The sequence below is a fragment of the Salvelinus sp. IW2-2015 genome, unplaced genomic scaffold, assembly GCF_002910315.2.
Source record: "Salvelinus sp. IW2-2015 unplaced genomic scaffold, ASM291031v2 Un_scaffold3811, whole genome shotgun sequence".
NCBI classification, from domain to species: Eukaryota; Metazoa; Chordata; class Actinopteri; order Salmoniformes; family Salmonidae; genus Salvelinus; species Salvelinus sp. IW2-2015.
Window position 1 is genome coordinate 21,416 of NW_019945085.1, and position 6,538 is coordinate 27,953.

At 46.9% G+C, this 6,538-nt stretch overlaps 1 pseudogene; it reads left to right on the forward strand.

Moving 5' to 3' along the window:
• Positions 1-2,278: 2,278 nt before the first annotated feature.
• The window catches only part of LOC112076525 (putative pre-mRNA-splicing factor ATP-dependent RNA helicase DHX32), a 36,226-nt pseudogene continuing 31,966 nt past the window's right edge, over positions 2,279-6,538 (forward strand).

Sequence of the window (6,538 nt, forward strand, 5' to 3'; positions counted from 1 at the left end):
TTTAGAGGTTGTTTTAGCTTACTTTCCTCTGACTGTGTACCACCACTGAGACAACCACAATCCTCCAAACACTGACTCTCAACTCTCATGGTTGATTACTGGTTATTATGCACCGCGGGGCCAACGTTCGGTGGCGAAAACGTCGTCGAATGTTGCAGATAGAAATGCCACAAATAGAGCTGAAGTGATTCCTTATTCTACATGTCAGAGAGGGGKGTTTGTTCTACGTGGCATATTTCTGTCTGAATGTTACAAAACGAACACGCCCCCTGGTTTTTTAATTTGCCGTTGTGCCCGATGTTAGCCTGATTAAATCAGATTGACTTCTGTTCTCAAATGTTGAGTGGCTATACTGAGGTGTTGTTAATTAAGATATTACACAGTTATTACACAAGTCCAGATGTGTTATTACACAGTCCAGATGTGTTATTACATTTAATACACAGTCCAGATGTGTTATTACACAGTCCAGAGGTGTTATTACATGTTATTACACAGTCCAGAGGTGTTATTACATGTTATTACACAGTCCAGATGTGTTATTACACAGTCCAGATGTGTTATTACACAGTCCAGATGTGTTATTACACAGTCCAGATGTGTTATTACACAGTCCAGAGGTGTTATTACAGTCCAGACATGTTATTACACAGTCCAGAGGTGTTATTACAGTCCAGACATGTTATTACACAGTCCAGACGGGTTATTACACAGACCAGACGGGTTATTACACAGTCCAGACATGTTATTACACAGTCCAGACATGTTATTACATGTTATTACACAGTCCAGACGTGTCTTAGTCTTTATGTCATAAAACTCAGAAGCTACAAGGTGATTATTTTCTTACATTATTTTATGGTTGTTATTACAGTGTGAAGGCTGTCATTGTTGACGGCATTGTTCAAAACGTTTCATTCACACTGTTCAACTTTATTTTAAGCACACACGTCTTGTTCTCAAATATCTAGATGGAAAACAGAGATGTTTTGTCATGTCTATCTAGTATTTAATCTCTTGGCTTTTGGAGGCAGAGATCCATAGATTCATAATCAGTTGTTTTTACTATGACGTTCTATTGTGTTAAACTAGTTTTACCTTGTTTACTTTGCTGTTTGAAAGTCTTGTTGCCATGACACCAGTATTACTGTCCTGTGTCCTACCTGTAGTCACACCTGTATTACTGTCCTGCGTCCTACTGTACCTGTCCTCTGTCCTACCTGTCCTGTGTCCTACTGTAACTGTCCTGTGTCCTACTGTACCTGTCCTGTGTCCTACTGTACCTGTACTGTGTCCTACTGTACCTGTACTGTGTCCTACCTGTCCTGTGTCCTACTGTACCTGTCCTGTGTCCTACTGTACCTGTCCTGTGTCCTACTGTACCTGTCCTGTGGTCCTAACCGTCCGGCCTACTGGGTACCTGTACTCGTGTTACTGACCTGTCCTGTGCCTATTTGGCTTCCCGTGTCACGACTACGTCCTGTTCCTAGCGACCTGCCGTCCTAGCTGTACCTGCCTGTTCCAAGCCCTGTCCGTCCTACTTACCTGTAGCTGGTCCTACGAACTTACTGGTGTCTATCTGTAGCTGTCTGGGTCCTACCTTCCTGTGTCCTACTGCAGCTGTCCTGCGTATCTCTAACCTCGTGTACCTGTCCTGCTTGTCCTACTGTACCTGTCTGGCCTGGACGGCTCACTGTACCTGATTCTGTGTCCACCGTAGCTGCCGTGTGTCCTACTGTTCCTGTGTCCTACTGACTGTGCGTGTCCTATCTGGTACCTTCCGTTCCTAACCCTGCTGGTGTACTAGTGTACGCTGGTCGGTCCTCACTGCCGCTGTCCACCTGTCCGTTGTCGGCACGGATGTTCTGTTCGAAGAGTTCCGTTTGTCGTTTACATTAGAAAACACAATATGTTACACGTTATCATAGACAGATGACTTTTTGTAAGATAATTATTTGATACACTTTAGTGTCTATGTCAATACACACAAACTTTTGAACACTTGAGCAGTATCAGTAAAATGTTTTTTAAACACTAAAGTGGTCTTGTTTTTTTTGTTGTCTATTAATACAATTCATACTAATGTTCCCCCGAATCTGTTCCTATAATTCCATTCCAGCCCATTCCAATGAGCCCGTCCTCCTTTAGCTCATTCTACCAGCCTCCACTGGTGCACACGCCCTCTCCCTGTCAATACTATTCGATTATTATAAGAGGGTTATTAGCGTACAGTCGGCCTAGTGGTCACGTGATCATATTTAGGCGCACATTAATTCTTGTTCAGTGACTCGTGTCGCCTATGCAAATCAACCCACGTGTTTGACCATGTCAGTGGCCAATAGCGCAACAGTGCGCTGCGGATTGACAGACAAGAAACGGTAATAGAGTTTTAATCCGAAATGAAAGGAAGAAAAACTGCATGTTTGTTTGTCCTGAAATTTCTTCACATTTGTCAACAAAACATGAACGGAAATCTGTTTTAGATCATACGTTGAACTCCAAGTCTACGTTGTGATTGTTATATGGATTAGTCTGTGTCGGTGAGTTCGTTTTTATCGTGCGGATAAACGGTTCTCTGTGCCTTTGATTATAACTGTTGCCAACAGTTGTTGCGCTCTCGAAGGGATCCTCGATCATGTCCATGGCGGATGGATCAACCATGTCGGAGCAGGACAATCATTTGATGGAGAAAGAGATTTGTTCGGATTCGGGAACTGCTGACTGTGTGGAAGAAGCTTTTGTCTTCGGAGAGGATCTGGAGCTGAACCGATTTGATGGATTGCCCTTCTCCTCTCGTTATTATAAACTACTGCAAGAGAGAAAGTCTCTACCTGTTTGGAAAGATAGAGAGCGATTTTTGGATATCCTGGTGAACAATCGACTTGTTATAGTATCCGGTACAACTCAAACTGGGAAAAGTACACAGGTGAGTTTTGAATTAATACGACAGTATTCAGATCTAAAATATGAGTTTCAATGAATTTCAATAATAATAATAAAAAATAACAATCATTCCCCTTCGATTGCTAATACAGTATCTAGTATTTATATAATGATGTATTTTTGTTGTTGTTGAAAATCTCTTAATTGGTATAGTAGCATACAGTCCCATACATGACACGTGGAAACATATCTAATAACGCAACAACGAGGCCATACATCAAACATTAGTTCCATACAAAACCATGTCAGCTACTTCATAGTCTGCTACCGATACCAGGACTACATGTCCTGCTATGAACTATTTTTTCATCCACATCATAATTCCTCACACTGGAGTTTTTCCATATAAGGGTAGTACAGAGTTGTTATTGAAAATCAAAAAGTGACAGCATTCAAGTAATAAACTTCTGCCAGGATCTTGTTGTGAAGTGTGAAATGCCAGCCGGCTGCATTGGGAAGGTCAGTCTCTACTGAGACCCTTATAAATATAGCTCCAGCCTGCAGGGAGCCTGATATTAATACCATTAGCTGTGTCTTTGTCCCAAATGGCACCCTATTGCCTACGTAGTGCACTACTTTTGTCCTGGACCCTGTAGGATCTGGTCAAAAGTAGTGCACTACACAGGGAACATCATGCTATTTGGGACAGAGACTCCTATGTCTTAGACCCTGAAGCTGCACATAAGACTTTAGATATAACTGCTTACTTACAGCAGAATCCACTAACCCTGGTCCCAGATCTGATCTCACTAGCCCTGGTCCCAGATCTGATCTCACCTAGCCTGGTCCCAGATCTGATCTCACTAGCCTGGTCCCAGATCTGATCTCACTAGCCTGGTCCCAGATCTGATCTCACTAGCCCTGGTCCCAGATCTGATCTCACTAGCCCTGGTCCCAGATCTGATCTCACTAGCCCTGGTCCCAGAAATCTGAATCTCCACCAGCCTGGTCCCAGATCTGATTCTCAACCAGTATGAATCCCAGATCTGATCTCACCAGTATGATCCCAGATCATCCACCAGATCCAGATCTGATCTCACAGCCTGGTCCCAAATCTGATCTCACTACCTGTCCCAGATCTGATCTACTAGCCTGGTCCCTCTGATTCACCAGCTGCCAGTGATCTCACTAGCCTGGTCCCAGATCTGAACTCACCTAGCCTGGTCCCAGATCTTGATTCTACTAGCCTGGTCCCAGCTCTGATCTCACTCCGCCTGGTCCAGATCTGATCTCACTAGCCTGGTCCCAGATCTGATCTCCGTAGCCGACGTCCCAGATCTTGATCCTACTAGCCTGGTCATCTGACAGCATCTGATCTCACTAGCCTGGTTCCCAGAATTCTGCTGTGTTGCGTCTACCTCGCTCCATTGTCTATTATGTTTGAGCGTGGCAGAGCAGCAGAGCAGACAGGCGCTCCAGGTTTAGAAGTCCACTCCTTTCGTATGATGCCTGAGACAATGGGTTTAATATGACCAGATATACTGTAAATACCAATTCCCATTAGTCACGTACATCAATTTAGTAGTTGACAACCCCAACCTCACCCAGTTGTCCATTGAGTCTAGGAACGAGCTAGGGAGTATTGAATGGCCTCTCCTCTCACTGCGATCTGATTCAGATGTTTTCCAAGCAGACATATCAGCACATGGTTTATGAGAATATGGCTATTCATTCCAGGTTTATAGAACTGTGTCTCTGTTGGCCAGAGATGTTAAACAAAGATCCATTTGATCTTGGAAAACAATTTTTTTAAATTTAACTTTATTAAACTAGGCAAGTCAGTTGAGGCCTACACCGGCCAACCCGGACGACGCTGGGCCAATTGTGCGCCGCCTATGTGACTCCAATCACGGCCGGTTCGCGATACAGCCTGGAATCGAACCAGGGTGCTGTAGTGACGCGCTCTAGCACTGAAATGCAGGTGCCTTAGAGCGCTGTGCCACTCGGAAGTTGATGCAGTTCCGTGGGATCTCCTTCTGCAGTGCCTTAAGACCCCGTGTGCCACTCAGGAAGTTTGATGCAGTTCGATGCAGAATTTTATCCTGAGTGTCTTAGAGCGTGTGGCACACAGGAAGTTTTGATGCAGTTCGTGGGATCTCTTTTCTGCAGTGCCTTAGAGCGCTGTGCCACTCAGGAAGTTGATGCAGTTTCCGTGAGATCTTCTTTCCTGCAGTGTCTTAGAGCGGCTGTGCCACACAGGAAGTTGATGCCAGTTCCGTGGGATCTCTTTCCTGCAGTGCCTTAGAGCGCTGTGCCACTCAGGAAGTTGATGCCAGTTCCGTGGGATCTCTTCCTGGCAGTGCCTTAGAGGCTGCTGGCCACTCAGGAAGTTGATGCAGTTCCGTGGGATCTCTTTCCTGCAGTGCCTTTAGAGCGCTGTGCCACTCAGGAGTTGATGCCAGTTCCGTGGGATCTCTTTCCTGCAGTGTCTTAGACCGCTGTGCCACACAGGAAGTTGATGCCAGTTCCGTGAGATCTCTTTCTGCAGTGTCTTAGAGCGCTGTGCCACTCAGGAAGTGATGCCAGTTTCGTGGGATCTCTTTCCTGCAGTGCCTTAGAGCGCTGTGCCACTCAGGAAGTTGATGCCAGTTCCGTGAGATCTCTTTCCTGCAGTGTCTTAGAGCGCTGTGCCACTCAGGAAGTTGATGCCAGTTCCGTGGATCTCTTTCCTGCAGTGCCTTAGAGCGCTGTGCCACTCAGGAAGTTGATGCCAGTTCCGTGAGATCTCTTTCCTGCAGTGTCTTAGAGCGCTGTGCCACTCAGGAAGTTGATGCCATTCCGTGAGATCTCTTTCCTGCAGTGCCTTAGAGCGCTGTGCCACACAGGAAGTTGATGCCAGTTCCGTGGGATCTCTTTCTGCAGTGTCTTAGAGCGCTGTGCCACTCAGGAAGTTGATGCCAGTTTCGTGGGATCTCTTTCCTGCAGTGTCTTAGAGCGCTGTGCCACTCAGGAAGTTATGCCCGTTCGTGAGATCTCTTTCTGCAGTGCCTTAGAGCGCTGTGCCACACAGAACGAGGAAGTTGATGCCAGTTCGTGGGATCTCTTTCTGCAGTGTCTTGAGCGCTGTGCCACTCAGGAAGTTGATGCCAGTTCCGTGGATCTCTGTGACTGTGAATTACCCTGAATAACATGGGTCTTACAGGCTTACCCCCTCCTCCCTCTCTCTCTCCCCCTCCCTCCATCCTATCCCTCCTCTTCCCCTCTTCTCCCTCACTCCCTTTCCCATCCCTCCTCCCTCTCTCTCCCCTCGCTCCCTCCCTCCCTCACTCCCTTCCCCATCCCTTCCCTCTCTCCCTCCTCCTCCCCCTCTCTCCCCTCCCTCCCCCCCCTCTCTCTCCCTCCCCTCTCTCTCCCCCTCCCTCCCTCCTTCCCCTCTCTCTCTCTCTCTCCCTACCTTTCCCCATTCTCCCCCTCCATCCCTCTCTCTCTCCCCTCTCCTCCTCCCCTCCCCTTCTCCCTCTCCCTCTCTCTCCTCTCTCTCTCTCCTCTCTCTCTCTCTCTCTCTCTCTTCTCTCGCTCTCTCCATCCCCTCTCTCTCCCTCCTCCCTCTGGCCTCCAGCTGTGAGCACTAATCCTCTGGAGCTGTCATTAGTGG